This window comes from Thermobia domestica, chromosome 6 (genome assembly GCF_964235325.1).
Source record: "Thermobia domestica chromosome 6, izTheDome1.hap1.1, whole genome shotgun sequence".
Classification (NCBI taxonomy): domain Eukaryota; kingdom Metazoa; phylum Arthropoda; class Insecta; order Zygentoma; family Lepismatidae; genus Thermobia; species Thermobia domestica.
This window is the reverse complement of record NC_137459.1, coordinates 17,290,592-17,310,891: the sequence shown is the minus strand read 5'-3', so window position 1 is coordinate 17,310,891 and position 20,300 is coordinate 17,290,592.

The following is a 20,300-nucleotide window of genomic DNA, read 5'->3' as shown; positions in this document are numbered from 1 at the left end:
GGCGTTCTGAGAGTTAAGAACAGAAGTGTATCCACGTGGCAAATGGAGGCTCAGCCCCAAACGACCTCATGCCCCCTACAAATGCAGTTCTCCCGTCGTGTTTATTAAACTTATATGAAACTTACAGAAAATGGAGAATGTTTCTAATTGAATATGAAAGAAAAATATTTTAGAAAAGAAAACCAGTCAATACTAGGGACGACATCAAGACAGAGACTTATCTCGATATTGTCTCGAAATGTCGAGACAAGACCAAGATGAAGACGAGTGTTTCTACATCGAGAAAAGATCAAGAATTGCTGGAGACGAGATTGAGATCGAGACAGGCGCTTGTGATTCGAGACGAGATCGAGCCCAGTCTCGAAAGTTTCGGTCTTGTCCCGAATATTGACAAAAAATATTAATATAATTTTCTCTTCACAAAATTCTTTGCGTTGTTAGGTTATAGGCAAAATAGTGAAACTATTGTGCTTGGGTGGTCCCAGTAATAGGCATATAAGAAGGAAAAAACCGGAGAACAAAGGTCAATTCTCAGCACTTGATATCGCAAGTGCTTTAAAAGGCACACAATTTTGAGCTGAAATTCAATATATTTCACACTCTTTTCAGCTATTTTATATATGTACTCAAAGAGCATGTTGCCAACATATGTCGAAATTTAATTTTGTAAAGCAAACATATAACGTCACAAGTTTCAAAATGATATCCCACCACATACTTTAGAAATTCTCCAAGGATAGACTATGGGGCGTTCAGAGCACAAGGAATTCAAGTATGGTTACCAAAGTTGTTAGACAGAGAGATAAAGATTGTATGTCCTGTTTAATTACATGGAAAAGTTATCTTTCTTCTTATTATTATTCCATTACGAGTTATTTTCAATATTTAGACATGAATCTTGTAATCACTGAAAGGAGCTTCAGGTAGAGGTCGTATTAACTAAAAGCAGATTTCAATTCTTTGTGCACTGAGCGCCCGGTATTTAAACATTTCTTGTTCTGTAACTGCAACCAGGTCGGCCCTAGGCAATTGCTGCCCTGTGCAATGACATCATTTGCCGTCCGCCCTTTCTCCAAAAAATAAATCTCAATAGTATACTACCCCATCATGAGCAACGAAGTGGGGAGAAATTGCACTCGCACTCAGAAAGACCTAAACACTACAAATACAATCTAGTTGTGTCTGTGTTTATCTTTAAATAATAACCTATTATGTTAGTGAAAGATAAAGCAAACACACCTACAGAGGAAATATGGTAGTCCTTTTTATAGAATTCAATATTGAGCTTCAATCTTAATATATCAGTTTGCAATTTCAGAGCAATTGGCTCTTTTATCTTTATTTCTTCATTTCCCTTCAGCTGACTTCTAACTCCTTCAGCTGAAACCACTTTTCTTATTTATAGAAGACTGTTAACTCATGTAACATGATGGATAATACAAATGATGCGTAAAGAAAACTGCTTGCGCAATTCTCAGAAAATACTCTACATGTTTTGAGTTCGGAAGTTTATTTTTCTCCTCTTCTTCTTCATCATATAGTTTGGGTTCACTCTTGATACTATGTTCGTTAAGGTCAAGTGGAAATTATTCATATACACAAGGAAAATGTCAAGTGTTCTTTGATTCTATCTACGTGCATAAAAAAGTGCCTCGTGACATGAATAATACGTGAACAGTACGTTACATTTAGCACGTTTTGTTTCCTATCATCAAATCATTTTCTAATCTGAATGTGAAACAAATAAGAAAAGGGAAACAACTTCACGAATTCATGTGGTTCAACAGGTTACTAATCTAAGATAATGTGTTAGGTCACCTGATACCAAAGATCTTGACCTCTCTTTCTCTTAGTTTCCTTGGAATAGTCGCAACTTCAATACCAGATTTTTCATAGAAATCTTATATTCTTCCACTTATAAAAGCATCGTAACTAAAGTTTTTTTCAGTAAAGTTAGGAGAAATCATGTATCCTACCGTTATTGATTTCACAATCAAACGCTATATGAGGAATACGAGGGACAGTCAGAAAGTTCCCGAAATTTTGTTCTAGTTCTTTATTACCTCAATATAACTACACATTTACTTAAGCACTTATATTATGGAATATAGGGCGCTGTTCAAAATAGGCAATTTCGGAACACACACACTTTCTCGACCGTTCCTGCGGTTGCTGGAAACACCAACGAACGTCCTCTGTTGGTATGTTCCGAAGTTCATCCGTCACGTTTGTTTTGATCTCTTCTACAGTGGCAAAACATGTTCCTTTGAGTCACTTTTTTTTTGTTTTTTTTTGGGGGGGGGGGTTTGGGAAGATCCAAACATCCGATGATGCTAAACTGGTTTTAAGGTTATCAAAGTCTCTGAAGCAGATTTTCCCCCCATTTGCACATGAACTTGATGTTTGCACGTTGCTCGATCTGTGAAATTGCGCCAACTCATCACCACGCACAGTTCTCGTACACTGCTTGTTATGACCTGTTCACACTTGTCAAATTCATAACTAAGCAACCTAAGAACTGTACTGCACAAGATCCATTGTGATTGCGTCACAAATGCCAGAACTACAACAATATTCCAGGGAACTTTTTGACTGCTTTTCGTATGCTGTCGTACAAGTACTGTTACATTAATATAGTACTTTCTGCTATTACTGTATATAAACAACAGTTATCTTTGTATACAGTAATCTTTGTTGAGAAACTGAAACGGCATCACGACAGGTGAGAGGCAACGGTACTTTTATCAATTGTTTGTATGTTCAGGGGCTTATTTCTTAAAACTACCAGTCTATTACTTCACAAACTACAAGATATGAACAGGAAAGAATTTTCACTAGTCACGTAATGAAACCTACAGGTCAGCAGATAAAAATGTAGAAAGCCAAGATGCTGCCTGTTTGGCTATTTTCTGAAGAGCTACCTAATTCAATCGAAAATAAGAACAACAGAATTTAAATTAAACATTTTGAATGTTGATAAGAAAATCAAAAGTTATTTAATTTCACACTTTATTTAGTAGTTTGACACAAGTATAATGTACAAAAATATTAAAGAACATGCCACGCCAATGGAGTCGTTCCAGCAGACAAAAGTTATTCATATGTTCGGGACAGTTGTTAGCCTAAGCTAAATTAATCTGGAAGAAATATACAGGGTGGCCCAAAAGTGGGTATACAGTCCCATACTGATCAAATCATTGCTTTTTATATCATTTCTTATTGTTATTCATCAGGTAGACTTAGTTTATTATTTGCACTTAATGTCTTTTCACTTATATCTTAAGCTTGGAACAGCCGAAGCAAATAAACCTATAAGCTAGAATGTTATACCTGATAAATGCAGGAGCGTATACCTACTTTTGGGCCACCCTGTATATCTGGAAGAAACAATTTAATACTTCAGAAATATGAAATAGTTTCGTGATATTTTAACAAAAGTTAAAATATGAATATATTGAGCATTAGTGTGCTGTTAAATATTTCTCAAGCTGCTGAATGGAATTATGATGCAAAATTGGAAATGTCCATATACAAGATGTTTCAAAACAACACGGACAACGTTTGGGAGGTAATTCCTGACACCAAGATAAGACAAAAAGTATAGACCAACCTGGGTGCACAAATACTTCCTTTCGGAGTTATAGGCTGCCGAAAACATGAAAAAATTAACTTTAAACGTCCATAGCTCCAAAACTGTGGGAACTATCGTAGTCGGGTCAAGACTTCACTTACAGACTAATATGTTCGCTATAAAAAAATACAAGTTTCAAAATCCTAAGGTACTCATGAAACAATTTTTATAAAGGAAGTTTGGCTAGAGGCATATAATTTGAAGTAGTCACCAACTACCTTTATAAATTTGTTGCGGGAGTCAAATGATGTGAGACACATGAAACGCAACTTGTAGTGCTTCCCAAGTTGATGGAGATGCTGCTGAATGGTTTCTTCAGTCACACTGAATTATAGTCCCAGTTCCTCACATGTCTGGCCACTGTTCGCCTCAATTGCTGCCTTAAGATCTTCATTTTGTACATGTGTCGGTCTTTCGGCACGTGTTGCGTATTTGAGTGTTTCGTCACACCGCTGCACTGTCCGTGTAGTTACGACACCCTCAGCAAAGGCCTGGCATATCTTTCGCCCTGCTGCAGCGGTGTTTGACCCCAGTTTGAACTCGTAGAGCATACATGCCCCTATGACGCTCTTATGGACGTCTCATCTTCACTCTGTCCTTACGCAAGTTCACGGTGTAACTGAACTGCCACACCCAGGTAGTATGTTGGATATACCCACACCAGCAACTGACCACATCGCCTTATCTCCATTCGCATTCAACTCACGGTGTGAGGGTCAATGAACACAGACCTCCACAAAAAGCGACAGAACTTTCTTTTTTATCTTTATAAGAATTCGGTTAAGTTGAAAGTGCGAACATTCGTTACATGAAGTATTAAACAGTTCACGAAAGAACAAAAACGGAAATAGCAAGGAGTGGTCTTTTCGAATCGATTCAGTGTCTCAAAAATAGATCTCACCTCTTCTATTAACACCTGGGCCAACATGGGATATTGGCCCGTGGCGACAAATTTGTAGGACAAGATTTTTTATGCACACACTTGTGGGTATGGAATTAAATTTTTACATTTTTATATACTAGCTGAAATGCCCCTTCTTCGCACGGTGGAAATATGTTTATAGGAGATAGGTGACTCGCTATAAATTGATTTGTGACTATTTAATAAGTTTCGTACTTTTATGTATGAGGTGCACGGTTATGCAAGAATGGAAAATTTGGTGAACGGAAATTCATTTAAAAAGAAAAGCAACAATAATGCTATTAAATACAAATGAAAAAATGTAGTGAAAGGAAAATCTGGTTTCTATGTAATGTTATTTTCATTTTATTTCATACTTAACTAAGTTGTCTTATTACAATACTTGCTTATAAACTACATTTGTTATCTTATTGTTTGGTGAGTAGATATATAAATTCTTTGGGTTTCCCACTCTAGGGCAAGCTACATATAACTGACCGTGAGAGAAGCATGATTATTTTAAGTTAATACCACAATATGTTAATGTGTGTCCTTGTGCCTTATTTATAGTGATGCTGAATGCTAATCTTACTGGAAATTGCAGTATTTTGAATTGAAACGGCAGTTCGGTAGATATGAGCGGAATCCTTGGGATAAATACTTTTTTCCTTTATTCTTTTCTGGCATTATTTTTGCTTCAATTATATTGTTTGATAACTGTTTCACGGTCATTCTTGTTCCATTACATAATGTTGGTGAATACAAATTTCCCAACAAAATTATTGGAGATCCTATTTTTAATCTTAAACAATGTAAAGGCATTCCTGGCACTTGCACTGAATTCAAGAATTCGGTGGGAAAGCTAACACTTTCATTTTCATCAACCATAGAATCAATTGATTTATATATTCGTTCCTCGCCACGAATCTTGTTTTGAATTTTTAAATTAATATCCTTGTATCGATCCGATCTTATATTTTAAAAGTTTCCGTGACATATATTTAATTTCCAATTTATAGGGAGTAATTCATTTTCTATAAACGTATTTTCCTTGTGCGAAGAACGGGCATTTTAGGTACTTTGTGATAATTCTGAAACCATCATTGTATTTTCAACGATGTCTGTAGACATCATATCTTCTTCTTTTAAACAAACTTGTAAATAAATGTAATGGCTCAGACGCCGGTCCATCGTTGCTTGTTAACTTTCTTTGGTGCTATTTGAGCACACTGGTGCCAAAATGCATTAAGTAGTTTGCAGATGAAACTGACATGTATTTAACTTTCTGTAGTTAATTATGCTTCTGAACAAGTAATTCTTACCGTAACTCTGAAACACGTTTCTTTGTGGAAATAGCGTCGCTACTCTATATAGACTCTTCTTGTGTTGGCGCATGGCGATACTCAACCTGGAATAGGTGAACTTCAGGGGCGCCACAGAGATAATTGTGTTCAGATATGGGAGGCAGCCTTTAGTAGAAGTAGTAGTAGTAATACAAATAGTAGTAGTAGTAGTTGGTAGTAATAGTGAGTTGAGTTGATTTTAGTTTAGCGTCCATTTCAGCAGCGAAGGTATATGAGACGTGGACCTACTGATTAACGTGGAATCCGAACTACATGAGGTCCCGCCGGGAATCAAACCCGGGTCTCCCACGCCAAAGGCGCGTACGCTAATCGCTTAGCCACTTGGTAGTAATAGTGGAACAAATAGTAGTAGTAGTAGTTGGTAGTAGTAGTTGTTGTTGTACAAACAGTAGTAATAGTAGTTGGTAGTATTAGTTAGTAGTGTTAGTACAAATAGTAGTATTAGTAGCTCCGATTCGGTTCGGTTAGGTTAAGGTAGGTTCTGTTGTTTGGCCCCCATCATCTAGACATAACCCCACCATTTTTCTTTCAAAACATTAAATAGGTTAAGAAGAACCTGAGCATAATGATAATGATACCTGTAAACTTTAATAAAAATACCCCGTATTCTTAATGCGTACCTTCCTACTGGTGCTCATTCTAGAACATTTTCGAACCTATAGGAAAATAATATAATACGCTAGCACATTCTACAACAATTTCGAACATTCTGGAACATTCCAGAACATCGTGGATGATTCTAGAAGGTTCTAGAGCATTCTGAAAATTCTAGAACATTCTCGAACCTTTGGGAAACTTCTATAACAGTCTGTAACATTTTCCAAGATTGTTGATAATTCTAGAACATTCTGGAATATTCGATCAATAATGATTTGTGTAGAAAGAAGAGCAACATTGAAATTGAAAATAAAGAATTGCACGCATTGTCGTTAAAATTTAACCCATTTTTTTTAGCACAGTAACATTGTTGCTAGGGTGTTTTCTTCCTCTAGGACCCCTGCTGGTCCAAACCGAAACCTTCTTCATGGATGGGAGTACAGGGCTACAATACCATATAACTCCCATGGGGCTCCGGGTCTTGGTTTCGGAGCCTTTGTGGCACGCAAGGACATACCACACTTACTTTTATTATATATATTGATTTACCACTTTCACTTTGATAGTTAACTTCACTAAAGGGTATAGCGGGATAAGGCGGTGAAAAATGCCCTTACACGGATAATTGCGGTAATTATACCAAAGGTACCTTATATGCAATGTAATTTTGACCAGAAAGTCAACTTCAAATTCCTTCGAATTTCAAAGTTATTGTTGAAAATTCGAAAATCACAAAATCGTTCATGTCTCGAAAATGCTTTAAGTTACGAGGATGAAACAAAATGTAAATATACTTTGCTTAAAGGGCCTTACCGAAAACAAGAAACAATGTATTTCTACCTTCAAATTTCTAGCGAAAAGCGGGTCGAAAATATTCGAATTCAAATATTTTTGTTTTATGTTTGAGTAAACACCTTCCATTCTCCACCATAGAAGCAGCACCAACTTGCTTATAATATTTTTGAACGTGGTTTGATACTCGCGGTGCAGCATTTTCGTGTAGAATAAGGAAAACCAAAGTCGGGCACGCCTGGAAGATATGCAACCCGTGCTACGCCATAAATGTTTGGCCAGCACGAATATTGTTAGAATATTGCTACATGACAATATAACTTTCATAATTGTACCTCTTCGAGAAACCGCGTGAGAGTGATGCCTTGTGATGTGAAGAGAAACCTAGTGAGGCTGATAATCGAACTATCATTTAACTACTGTTACACTTTTTGTTTAAATTGCGCACTGGCAATTGGTTATATTGTAGATATACTGGGGCTATATACTACAATCAGAAATGACGCAGCAGTAGTAAAATGTTTATTTCAAGATTCAAACGGGCTATCGATTCTCATGGCATAAGGTGAATCGGGACTTTCGGGATAAAACTGAACATTTGGTAGAAAGAGGATTTACAGTTTTAATGTCTACACTGAAAGGTAAGTGCAGGGAATTTACTACGGCTGAGGCGAAGTTTTCCGCTATCTTACAAACATTCACTTGGTTGCTGAGGCCGTTCATGGTATTCCTGGACAAATATTGTCTTCTACGTCATCATCTGGACAAGTTTCTTCCTCAAGTTTGATTTTTATGCCTGATAGCTTCTTTTTTACATACTACTTTTGGTAATCCTCTTAATTCTGACGATGGCCTCAACGAGGAAGTTCAACAAATTGGACGATAGCACATCACAGAGAACACATTAGGGTTAGAAGTAGAAGAGCACGGTTGTTATAGGTATACACTCTCTTTCTCAAAAGCCACATCTGCAGACATCCTTCACTTCCGGGAGTTGACAAAAAGAGACCTAAACATTTTTTATAGGTTCCTATCAGTTGTCTCAGGTAGTCTCCTTCTCGGTTTAAATGATGAACGAAAGCCTTCACGGCTAAGCGGTTAGAGTACACCCCTTTAGCGTGGGAGACCCGGGTTCGATTCCCGGAGGGAGCTAATAGAATCCATGTTAATCAGTAGATCCACGTTTCATATAGCCTTGCTGCTGAAAGCGTTGTTCAACTCAAAATCCACCCAACTCATGCAATGATGAATGAACATACAGTATGAATCTCTATTTCCTGAAAGAAAATATCCACACAGTTAAATTGGAGGTACAGCGAATCAGAAAAATATCTCTCCCCTAAGTGCTCTAATTCCATTACTTGATGTCCAGGTAATTTTCAGCTGTAAGAACGCCTGGACAGATGTAACCCAACTTACACGTAACTTTTCTCGGCACTGGCAGCAGTTGGTAGCGCTGAGTCAGGTCTTTATGCAAGTAAAATTGTGAGAAGATGACGCACGAAACACTTCCCCATTCTGAGATAAATCGCTCTGGTTCAGAGCGTGTTGTCCAATGAACACCATATATTAATCTCAATATTGCTTTGTATGTAATGTGTTATTTCATTATCTTATATATAAAAGAGAACGTACAAAATCCTTTGTTCCCTCATCACGCTAATACGGCTGAACCAATTTCTTTTATTTTTGGGGGGTTATTAGGATTTGGACCCTAGATGGTTTTTATCATATCACTTTAATTTTTAATTACCAGTGTCTTGAGATAATTGACCATTCAAGTGTCCATAACGTACAAATCCTTTGTTAGTTCATCATAGATAAAAATAAACGTATTTATATGCAACCCGCATGACCGTGTCACTCGGCGGGTTAACATAAATGACAGGCGATATAATGTTAACATTTACTGCAATCTACTATGGTTTTTATCATATCACTTGAAAGCGAAAACTTCCGGGGTGACCGCAGCGAAGCGGGGCGGGTTAACATAAATGACAGGCGATATAATGTTAACATTTACTGTAATCTTCTATGGTTTTTATCATATCACTTGAAAGCGAAAAAGTAAAAATTATCTAAGTAACAAAGTTTATTGCGTTCCGGGGTGACCGCAGCGAAGCGGGGTGAACGCTGCTAGTATACTATATATTCAAAGAAATGAAAACGCTGATCACACATGAATCAAAAAATGCTTGAAAGTAGACGAAAATATCAAATCTAGAACAACTGCTGGAAATAAGTTTGTAAATCATTGTCTCCACTGACAGACCTTCTCTAATTCTACTTATTCCAATATATTTTCTTTCTAGGGAAGAGAAGATCTTGCTTGTCACACTGAGTATGCAATGAAATTGAAATTGAAACATTTGAAAAAGTTTCAGCCTGACAGGGATTTGAACCTGGGTCTACCGAGTAGAAGTTCAATTTTCTAACCACTCACCTACTGAGTTTTTATTATACATGTACTGGACTGTACAAAACTTTACAGAAATTCTACGGAATACGGTTGGCTCCGTAACAAAACACTATAACAAGTACTGAGACACAAACATGTATAATTAAGACTAACATAACAAATGAAATCACTTCGGCAGGGTAAGCTAGAAGTAACGAACAGGAAAGGGAGGACTCACGAAAGTATTACTTCTAGAAATATACTAAAATACAGACGAATAAACTTGTAACGAGTGTGTTTAAGAAAGTCGTAGTAAGTGTGAGCGTCCATCAATCGGGCGTAACGGTGAATATAGACGATGGTGCATGCAACTAGAAAACCAACGGCGTGATGTTTTGTAGGTGGGAAGAAACGGAAATCTGGAAACAAATCTAGAAACAAACAATATTTGACCAACTCCCGCGATACCATATGAAAATTCTATTACAGGATTTCAATGCGAAGGTAGGACGAGAGAATATTTTCAAACCGATTATAAGGAACGAAAATCTACATAAGGAAAAAATGACAACGGTGTTAGACTCGTGAACTTTGCAACATCCAAAAAACCTAATCGTGAAGAGTACAAAATTTTCACTTCGCGACGTTCATAAATACAATTGGACATCACCAGACGGAAAAACACATAATCAAATTGATCAAGTTTTAGTAGATAGAAGAAGGCAATCTAGCATAATTGATGTCCGGTCGTTTAGAGGGGCTGATTGTGACACTGATCACTACCTGCTCGCAGCGATAATACGAGAGAGATTATAGTTGAATAAAGGTAATATTCAACGTCCGAAAACGGAGAGATTTAATTTAAAGAAATTAGAAGAGAGCCAGGTAAGAGAGAAATACCAGATTGAAGTTTCGAATAGATTCTCGGTTTAGAAGATTCGGAGTGCAGTAGTGTTGAGGATATTTTGATTGAAATTAGAGATAGCTTTAAAAGTTCAGCAAAAGAAAATTTGGGACACGCGGAAATACGTAGGAACAAACCATGGTTCGACCAGGAATGCATTAAACTAGAAGAGAAGAGAAAAAAGCCAAAATTACGTTGGCTACAAAATCCGAATGAAATAACTACACAAAATTTCGGAGATATCAGGCGGGAAACATCCAATACTTTTAGAACAAAGAAACACGATTTATTGAAAGCTAAAATGAAAGAACTTGAAGATGATATTAAAAATGAAAATATTCGGGGCATGTATGAGGGGATCAGCGAATTTAAGAAAGGCTATCAACCTCGTGCTTATATATTAAAGAAAGCTGACGGAACAGTTCTCACTGACACAGATAGCATCTTAAATAGATGGAAAGATTTCTTTCACGATTTGCTGAACACGCAGCCAAAAACTAATGTGCGCGGAGAAAAGGAGATACACACCGCAGAACCGTATATTCCAGAATCCAACCAAATAGAAGTAGAAACCGCTATAAAGAAATTAAAGAAATACAAATCTGCGTGTGTAGATGAAATTCCGGCTGAGTTAATTTTAGCTGGAGGCGAAAAATTGTGGCACAAGATACACAAACTCATTCTCCTTATCTGGAACAAGGAAGAATTGCCACAAGAGTGCAAAGAATAAATCATTGTTCCAATTCACAAGAAAGGCGACAAAACTGACTGTAATAATTATCAAAGCATTTCTCTTCTGTGAACCTCCTATAAAATCCTTTCAAATATCCTATTAGAAACATTGACCCCATACGCAGATGAAATTATTGGAGATTACCTGTGCGGATTTAGACGAATTCAATCAACTATCAACCAAATATTTACCATTCGCCAAATACTAAAAAAAGTGGGAATACAATACCCCTGTACATCAACTATTTATTGATTTTAGAAAGGCGTAATCGGTTAGGAGAGAAACATTATACCACGTTCTTACGGAACTTGGGATACCGAGAAAATTAATTACATTAAATATGTTTAAATGAATCCCAAAGTAAAGTCCGGGTAGGAAAATTTTTGCCCACGAGCTTTCACGTCGTAAATGGCCTGAAACAAGGAGATGTGTTGTCGCCATTATTATTTAACTTTTTGCTGGAATACGCTATAAGGAAAACCAAAGATAGCAACCAGGGCCTAGAGTTGAACGGTACTCACCAGGTTATGGCATATGCTGATGATGCAAATTTAATAGGAGGTGAGAAGAGAACAATAGAAAGGGTCCGCGGTGGCTCAGTGGTAGAGCGATCACCTCTGGTGCTGGGGGTTCCGGGTTCAATCCCAGCCTCTGCCAAGTGAACTTTGTGGTGGACAAACACCGTGTCCGTGGGTTTTCTCGGGGTTTTCCCGTTTCCTCCCACTTTCTTCTTTCCACCATTTCATTCATTTCTCAATTTCACCGTCTCCTTTAGCCTAACCGGCATAATCGTGGGACGTAAAACTCAAAGAACAATAGAAAGGAATGCAGAAATCTTATTAAACGCTTGCAGGGACATGGGTTCAGAAGTAAATGCAGAGAAAACTAAATACATGGAAGTGCGTGAGGACCGTAATACGTCAAATTATGGATGCGTTAAAATATCAAATAATACTTTTGATAAAGTGGATACTTTCAAATATTTAGGATTAATATTAACAGACGAAAATCATATTACGAAGAAATTAAATATCGACTAAAAGCAGGGAATTCCTGTTACTATTCGGTTCAAAATCTCTTGTCGTCACGAATTCTTTCGAGGAATTTGAAGCTTAAAATATATAAAATGATAAGCATGTCTGTTGCTCTGTATGATTGCGAAACGTGGTTGCTTACTCTGAGGTAACAACATAGACTGAAAGTATTTGAGAATAAGATCCTGAGACGAATGAGACGAATCCTGAGGAACGGGAATGGGGAATGGCGGAAACTTCATAACGAGGAACTACATAAATTATACGGTTTACCCAACATTATTAGGGTCATCAAATCTAGGAGGCTTAGATGGGCAGGTCATGTAGCTACAATGGAAGAAAGTAGAAATGCTTTCAAAGTCTTGACTGGAAGACCAATCGGAAAACGACCATTAGGAAGACCTAGGCGCAGATGGGAGGACAATATTAAGATGGATCTCGCAGAGATAGGAAGACAAAGTAGAAACTGGATCCAATTGGCTAAGGATAGAAGTCAGTAGAGAGATTTTGTGAACGCGACATTGAACCTCCAGGTTCCATAGGCCATAGAGTGAGTTAGTTAGATGAGTGCTGCAGTATGTCCAATAGTGTTTGTAGAACTGAAGTGTCAAACCATCTTCCGCAGGGAAGCTGCGACGCCGCACCCGGTATATCATAGACAGAAAGTCCGTGGTCTGTGTAGCATCCATGGGACCCTCGGTCGTGAAATCCGTATAATAGAGTGTAAATTCACTTAATATTTGTTTGACGTCCGTGGTGGACGTACAGTCCCTAACAGCACAATTATATAGCATGCATATGTCTATCATGTTCCCTCAGGTACATTGGAATGTGTCAGTATGTACCTTATGTACCTCTGAGAGAGAAATCACATGGATGGCAAGTGATAGTCACAGTCTATGTCCGCCCCTAGGCGCATGCCTGATATATACCTGGGGAACGTGCCTAGTATGTTCTAGGTATGTTTCCCATGCCGAAAGCATCAATAAACCACAAAATTTCTCCCCCAAAATATGTTAAATTGCCTATATGCATGATGTGTTTACGTTAAGGTGAGTCTAAAAAACACTTTAAACAAGTAAACAATCGCTTAGGAAAAGAAGCAACAAATGCATGCAATGTGGTAGATGAATTTAGAACACCTAAATGTGCATGCCTAGCACATCTTGTGCTGTTAGGGTATCTGAAACAGTATGTTCCTAAAGGACGTACCTAGAACATGACAGATATATGTCCCAAGTGAAGACATAAAAACAAATGACTGTTAGAGTGCGAAATTGAGCCAGTTATATAAATGTGTGGTACATAGTGGCAAATATCAATTAGGTGTAACAAGTACCTAAAACTGTAGGTAGCTGAAGTACATACTTAGCAAATGAATATAATATGTGCCAAGTGTTGGGTACCTAAAAAGTATCTGGGATACCTAAATGGCACATGCCTAGCACATCTTGTGCTGTTAGCGGTCTCCCAAAACGAGAGAATGAATAGGCGTAGAACGTCTCTGTCGTAAAAGTAAATTGACTTGGTAAATAGAAGTACTTTCATCGGTGAAACGGTGATAAAAATCGTCTGACAAATAGACTTGGAGGGAATAATAGGAATATATCGTTTTTAAACGCTGTTTGATACTTTTGATATGCGCAAGGTTGGTAGGCGAAGGAGGGGCTACTCAAAACTAGCGAAGTGCTCGATAAAAGAATTCATGTAAATGGTGATGATCAGCCCGCGCAATTTGGCCGCGCCACTGCAAAAAGCTACGAATTTTTGGTTTGCAGTAAAGGGTCCACCATGAGCTTACAGTTGGCTAATATCTCTGCATACGACACCAGTAGAGAAACGAGAAAATGCTTCCCGTACCTCGTCTCGTAACATTAACTCATGATTCATCTTCCAATAAGAAGGGACTCTACACTCTGTAAAGAAAAAATAGCGACACCTCAATTCTCAAACTAACTTACACAGAAAACCATAATTGCAGCCCGTTAGAAGAGGAATAGAAGGAAATGAAGAGTGGGATAGTTCATTTGCGTTATCTGTAACACCTGTGGTGTACGACATCGCTTGCCAATTGTTTGTGTATCTAATATTTTCGCTAGATGGCACTGAGTGCGTCTCGTAAATTATTGTAGTGAGAATTCTGCATTGCATTTCTGATGTGTAGGCTGAAGTAAATAGCATTTTATGATTGTTCTTTGCTTTCTCATTGTTTGGAAAGTGTCAAGTGGCAATATTGTTGTTATGCAGCTTTGTTTTTGTGTGATATTGTTGCTACATGTGGACTGTAAACAAGAAGGATGGGTAAGAAATGTGACTTGTCGCCATGTGAACAAGATATAATTCTTGCTTTGCACAGCTAAGGCAAATCTCTAAGGGAGATAGATGGAATAGTAAAAATCCATCATTCGACGCCAGGAAGAATAATTCACAAGCGGAAACAGCATAACAAATCGTTCCTTCGTCAACAGTGTGAAAGAAAAAAGAAAGCATCACCCAGAGCAGATCGCTAAATGAAATCAATAGCACTGCAGATTTAAGGAATGATTTCCCCAAAAATCGCTTCTGTAATTTGACATAATCTTGGAATTGTAGTTATTCCTACAACATTATTGTCTTGACTGCGTAAAGAGGATATTACGAAGAAGAAACCGCGTAGAAAGTCGAAACTGACAAAAACACAGAGGACTTCAACATGTAGGTTTTTCTGAATCGATATGCAACTTGGACTTATGACAATTGAAAGCACGTCGTTTTCTTCGTTGAAAAGAAGTTTAGCATAGTGGGAAACGATGGTGATGTGAAGTTGCGGATACGAACGAGCAAGGAACTTGACAAGGATTTTGTTTAAGAGATACAAATATTCAGTTACTGAGTGATGGTATGGGCTTGGTTCACCGCTAAAGACGTCAGAACGATGGATATATGTGAAGGATCGTTTGATGCACGAAAATATCTTCAAATTCTGGTACGTAAAGGTTTTACAACAGCTAAAGATGACTTTTCTGAAGAAAATATGCATTACTTCCTTTTCCAGGATGATAATGCTTCATGTCACCGAGAGAAAATCGTTAATACATAGTTCAAGAATATGACTATTTAGAACCTCATGTGGTCTCCGAACTCACCTGACACATATCCAATTGAAAATTTGGGTCGATATGAGAAGAAGATTCAATAGACAACTATCTCGAATAAAACGAAATTCAAGGAACAGATAATCCGGATGTGATTCCGTGAAATCGAGGTTGCATTTTACAATACCTTTGTTACCAAAGGGCCTGATGATTCGCTGCACTGCAGAAAGCCCATGGTGCATATAGAAAATATAGTTTGCTGTATTGTATTTCCCGATGTTCGTACACAATATATCCTACCCTTAAGAAATTCCATTTCTTGTTTTCTGCTATTGTTGTTGATCTTTTTCACTTTTATGTGTAACTCTTCCTATAAACGATTTTGCTCAAAACACACATAGCTACTTATATATGCATATAAATTCATTAAATTCATGTCAAAAGCCTGAAGCTGTGGCGTAAGTATTAAGAATGAACTGCTCATTGGGAATATGCATTGTAGTATTATCAGGAATTCATGTAAAAAATCATATTGGTTAATGTATGTTGCGAAAACCATATTAGAGCAAGTGTCGCTATTTTTTCTTTACAGAGTGTAGAAGGTGGTAACAAAAAAGTAATTTAAGACTAATTTCGATTGCGGCGTGATCTAAAAAGACAATAGGGATTGTAAAAATTTGTAAGACCGCAGAACAGAGGCCATCTGTAATATAGGCCCTATTGATACTACTTTTGGTAGTAACGGAGCCACATGTAAACATGCTGTAACTGAGACACGAAAAACACGTTTTTCAATTTTAAAAACTCGGACAAGCTAAACCTACGAAGGACAAGGCGGGGTAGGTGTTAGTGAGTCCCGGGGGTTGATAATAGCATTAAAACCACCAATCAAGATATTTTCGACGCACATTTCGCTAGAAATTTGAAGGTCGAAATACATTGTATCTTCTGTTCGATAAGACTCTTCAAGAAAAGTATATTCACATTGTGTTTCATCCTCGTAGCTTAAGACGTTTCCGAGATATTAACATTTTTTGATTTACAAAGTTTCAACAATAACTTCGAAATTTGAAGAAATTTGAAGTTGATTTTATGGCCAAAGTTATCATTGGATATGAGGTGCCTTTGTATAAATATCACAGCAATCCGTTTAAGGGCACTTTTCATCATCTTATCCACCTATACCCTTTTCTACACCAGAATTTATTAATATTGGGAGAGGTGGTATTTTTAATTACCCGGGCTGTCAAAAATGTTAAATATGAGTCTACCTCAAAAGTCCAAAGAGGTCAACATTCTTCCGGGTTAAGATAACGGGCTTCCAGTGCTTTAAGAATTTCAGATTTGGACTGTAATCTTGAAAACAAGTTTCAACTGTATCAAAATTTGTATCGTCCAATGAAGCAATCAAACTAGAATTTTTCTTTCTTTCTTTTTTTCTTTTTCTACAAGGGTGCCCATTGGCAAGTTTGATTTGTTTTGATGTAATTTTAGCATCCCTTTCAGCAACGAGGCTATATGAGACGTGGACCTACAGCTTAACGTGGAATCCGAACTACATGAGCTCCAGCCGGGAATCGAACCCAGACACAAAAAAGGGTACACTAATCGCATAGCCATGAGGGAGCTCATTGGCTGGTTCCAAGGCGTAGATTGCACTCATGAAAGTTCACTAAGGGGGCATAGTTTGTAATGCTCCACTAAGTGAAATTTGCATTACAGACCTGCCATATCATACGGAGTAGAATGTTGGACAACGGAGAAGAGAGAAACAGATGTTCCATGTTGTGAAGATGAAGATGCTGCAGTGGATGTGTGGAGCGATGTGGAAGGAAAGAATTAAGAACGAAGTGACCAGGGAAACAGTAAAGGTAAAACCAATATTAGAAAAACTGCAAGAAAGTAGACGGAGATGGTTTGGACATGTAAGAGGATGCTATAGAACTGAATGGAAAGGGAGCTCGAAACCTGTCAAAGAAGTGGGGAGATTGTATTAAGTATAATATACTGCAGTTTGTTGTCACAGTGGATACACTGAAAAAAAAAATCTGTTATCCGAACAGCAGTATATTGTACAGCGGTGGACACTTCTAAATGGTACACCTTAGCCGTAAATCTCCATATGGCTGTACCATTTAGAAGTGTCCACCGCTGTACAAATATACGGAATCCTTTGTTTACTACGCAAATCAGTACGGAGCATACGTTATCCATATGCTACATACTTTTCCCGTTTAGATGTTATATTATCCCACTACAGGATGTCGGACATCTAACAGTCTTCAGTGTATTACATACGTATACGTATGTTACATAAGTCAACCATATGTTATATACAGTTATGTTATATATACTATAAACACTTCTTTCTGTCTGTGAGATCCAGACGATCGATATACAGTTCTTTCGTTCGTACGGATAGTACGTTGATTCGAAACACTTATTCGGAAAATATATATAAAATATACTTTTTTAGTTATACGTTTACTGTAGGTTAAGTCCAAAAACTACATGATTTACACATGTAACCTATGTTTTTAAGTATGCCACATACGATTTTTTCTCTGTGTATGGCACAAGATAGAAACAGGTGGAGGGGAGCGATTTAAAAAGCCGACCCTAACTAACTGGGTAAAAATTCTCAGAAGAAGAAGACAAAGAAGAAGAAGAAGAAAGAATAAAATAGGCAAAAAGCAAAATATTTTATTTCAATTGAGGTAAAGACGTTCATATTTTATACTTTCAATGTCGAAGATAGACGTTTAGGTTACACTCGGATATATAATAATAATAATAATAATAATAATAATAATAATAATAATAATAATAATAATAATAATAATTATTATTATTATTATTATTATTATTATTATTATTATTATTATTATTATTATTATTATTATTATTATTATTATTATTATTATATGAAAGTGCAGTAGACAGTGCGCAATGCAGAACAAATTTTCAGTTCGTGTTTATCTTTCATGCAAGTCTCTAAAGTTGTTACTTTGATTGCTTGTTGTACTCAGCATAAATTTCCTTTTGACGTGTAAGAAAGTCATAGAGTTTGCTCATTCATCATTTTGGGAGAAATATGAACAGATTACAAAGCATATTTCCACCCTGCTCACGAAGTACTTGAAAGTTTGGAAGTTATGGTTTCAACGTTCCACCTTACTCCATCGTTTGATTAAGAGATCCTTCTTGTCATTATGAACTCAAAAGTTTGTACAAACAACAGCAAAAGTATCTCCCCCTGACTGCTATAACACAATTAGGATTTTAACACTTTTGTAGGTATCACAAACGCCTGGACAGATGCAACCCAACTTACACGTAACCTTTCAGGCAGTTGGTAAGCCTGTAGAGCACTGAAACATGATTTTGCCGTCCAATTGATCCAGATTGAACTTCAACGTACAGTTCACAACTACGTTAAAGCATATAAACTTCGGTCCTGGGTGAAGACATGAAACAATCTTTACGAAACATCGCATCCTACAATATTCTGGATTCGCTTTAATGCATTGCGTGGGAATTCACTACCACGCCTTATCCTATTTTATTAGGCGACACACCTATTTCTACAGATCGAGATAAAGCGAATGCATTTGCAGATCACTTACAAGAAATGTTCACACCGTCATCTGAAACCGCACCACATGCTGCAGACAGGCTTAATACCTCATCGACGCAACTTCAACTAAATATTACTCATATCTTACCTACTAATGCTGCTGTCTCTGCTCCCATCACTGTTCACGAACTCTCTCAAGTTCTTCATAATAAACGAAATACTGCACCTTGTCTCGATAACGTGACATATCGCCATATCAAAGAATGCCCTATCTCGCTACTGCTTCTTCTTGCGAATGTTTACACATTCATACTGCGCACTGGATTTTTTCCTTTAGCTAGGAAAACATCTAAGACGCTCATGTTTCTTAAGCCACACAAACCTCCGCAGAATATTACATCCTATAGATCTATCCAACTTACTCCCACCTTCAGTAAGACCTAAGAGCGTAAACGATTACATCTTAAACGATTACATCTTTTCATCGCTGATCATAACTTACTTCCAGTTACACAAGCAGGCTTTTGACCAGCCTTCTCTATCAATGATCAGCTACTCCAACTCACAACGCTCATTACACATTATAATTCAGCTCGACCTTCCTGCTTAGTGTTATTTGACTTGGAGAAAGCATTCGACAAGGTCTGGCACCTTGAGATCATATACAAACTTCTCCAATTCCAGCTCCCTATCTCATATATTCGCCTCATATACAACTTCATTACCAATTGTAACACCTATATCTCAGTACGAGGCAGTTTATCACATCCTGTCTTTCTATTTTCTGGAGTACCACAAGGGTCGGGTTTATCCCCTTTATTATATCTTTTGTACGTAGCTGATATGCCCCGATTACCAGATAAAGTCCATCTCTTCCAGTATACGGACGACACGGCCCTTCTAGCACTTGGAACAACTATTTAGCAGATCAGCAATATCTTACAGACTGCTATCGATCGCTTTTACATCTGGTGTACTTTTTGGTGGCTTACTATAAACGCAGTTAAAACTCAGGCCATAGTTTTCTTACCATCCAGACGAACTTCCAAATTCCGTAGAAATTCACGTAAACTCTCTCTACACGTTGGTGGGGTGCCTATTCATCTCAGTAATACTGTTACAGATCTGGGAATTACATGTGAGCGCCATCTTACCTGCTTGAAACATCTAAAAACCGTACTGCTAAAGCCTATAATAGACTTAATCTCTTGAAACGCCTGACTGGTACCATTTGGGGTCTTAACGCATACACCATACTAAATACGTACAAAGTATTCTTACGACCAGTCCTCACA